Below are 2,484 nucleotides of genomic sequence, written 5' to 3'. Positions count from 1 at the left end.
GATATTTTTCATTTAAAATAATTAAGATCACCTAAGGAAATTTCTATAGCTCCATTATTCTTATCCTTAACACATGTAAAATAAAATCAGAAATAGATCACTTTTTTCATTTAATTACTATTTTTAAAAATCTTGAATAGGGGAGAGGGCATAATGGTTATAAAAAAGACTGATATTTTGAGGATTCAAGGTCTAAGTTTCATTTCCTTATCACCTTCATAAGCCAGACCTGAGCAGTCTTTCTCTTCATATCTTTCTCTTCATATCTCCACTTATTTATTAAAATAAATTTAATAAATAAGTAAAATCACACTACCAAATCCCCAACATCAAAAAGACCAGAAACAGCAGTTATTGGTGAGGGTATGAAAAAAAAGGATCCCTTATGCAGAGATATGTAAACTGGTCCAGGCTCTAGATAAAGCAAATGGAAGTTCCTCAAAGTATTAAAAATGAACAGCAGGGTGATGGCACAGCCAGTTGAGAGCACACATTACAGTGCACAAGGACACAGGTTCAAGCTCCTGGCCCCCACCTGCAGGGAGCAAGCTTCACAGGTGCTAAAACATGGCTGAGAGTGTCTCTCTGTCTCTGTCTCCCTCTCTACATCCCCCTCCCCTCTCAATTTCTCTCTGTCTCTATGCAGTAATAAAGATTATAAAAAACTTTTAAAAATAAAAATAAATTGTACTTGGTCCTGGATAACATATTCATTTTGATGATGCTAATTCTTCCTATTATTTTTCTACTTCCTTGAATAGTGACTCATAATTTTAAGTATACAAATCTTTCACTTCCTTTGTTAGGTTTATTCCTACATATTTTATTGTTCTTACTGCTATAGTAAAAGGGATTGATTTCTTCTTCTGTTAATTTAGTGTTTCCATAGAGGTATGCCACTGACTTTTATATGTTAATTTTGTAGCCTGACATCTTACTATATTACTTGATAATTTCCAAGAGCTTACTGCTGGATTCTTTAGGTTTTTCTATGAATACTATCATACTATCTGCAAATGGTGAGTGTGTGACTTCTCTTCCACCATACTAACTGTGGGTTTGTCATAGGTTGGTTTTATTATGTTTTCACCTCAATATTTCCAAAAAAAATCTTACTATCACAATAGAAGAAAACTGAGAGGATTTATCCACACTGAGAGGTGACAGTCCTTCCCTTTCAGAACATGACACACCTGGACACAGCACTTCAAACAGCTTAGTCCACTATAATGCCGAGGTGTCTAGGGGTAGACCTCTGCCCAGGAAGATCCCACCTAGAAGTAGCCTTTGGCAAAAGCTTCTGTTCTGTCTCTAAGCAACCTCTATAGGAAAGCTCAGAGGGATATTTTATTTATTTATTTACTTATTTATTTATTCCTTTGTTGCCCTAGATGTTTTTTTTAATAGTTATTGTTGTAGCCATTGCTGGATAGAAATGGAGATAGGAGGGGAAGACAGAGAGGAGGAGAGAGAAAGAGACACCTGCAAACCTGCTTCACTGCCTGTGAAGCTACTCCCCTGCAGGTGGGAAGCCCAGGGCTTGAACCAGGATCCTTACACTGGTATTTGTGCCTTGCGCCACCTGAGCTTAACCCTCTGTGCTACTGCCCAACTTCCAGGGGGATATTTTAAACAAGTGATCCACACTTTGTCTTAGTAGTAGCATTACTGATAAAGAAGTGACATAATAAAACACTCCACATGTTCAAGTTACTTTATAACACCAGCTAGATGGATAGACAGTTATTAAGTAAAGAAGTAAGATTTTGTAGATAAAATAACTTTCAGACAAAGAAAGGGGTTGTTGGGAGTCGGCCAGTAGCGCAGCGGGTTAAGCGCACTTGGCGCAAAGCGCAAGGACCTGTGTAAGGATCCTGGCTTGAGCCCCCAGCTCCCCACCTGCAGAGGAATAGCTTCACAAGCGGTGAAGCAGGTCTGCAAGTGTCTATCTTTCTCTCCTTCTCTCTCCATTTCTCTCTTTCCTATCCAACAACAACAACATCAATAATAACTACAACAATAAAACAACAAGGGCAACAAAAGGGAATAATAAAAATAAATATTAAAAAAAGAAACAAACAAAAAAAGAAAGGGGTTGTTACTATACTACAATGTGGCACTAATATGTAAAGAGGTTAATGCATGTGAAATACATTAAACCTGAACACACACAAAGGGCAGGTTTGAGTAGGTTTGGTGGTGAAAGCAGCACAAACTTTCTAGTTCTCTAGCTGTTTCCAGGAGTAAGAACACATTAAGATGCTGATGCAGATACCTAGTTTCACCATACTGCCTTTTTAACCCATGAAGACTGAACCCAATGCCATGAAGCTTATAGGGAAATTCTCACAAGTCAATTTCTAGCTTAGGCATGCAATTTAATAAATATCTGATTTTTCATGTACTGTCATAAATAAGGGAGCTTAAAACAGAGGAATATGACAATTTAGCACTTTTGATGGGTATAATTATTCCTACAAACAG

The sequence above is a fragment of the Erinaceus europaeus genome, assembly GCF_950295315.1.
Source record: "Erinaceus europaeus chromosome 6 unlocalized genomic scaffold, mEriEur2.1 SUPER_6_unloc_23, whole genome shotgun sequence".
Classification (NCBI taxonomy): Eukaryota; Metazoa; Chordata; class Mammalia; order Eulipotyphla; family Erinaceidae; genus Erinaceus; species Erinaceus europaeus.
Note: the sequence above shows the minus strand (reverse complement) of the source record.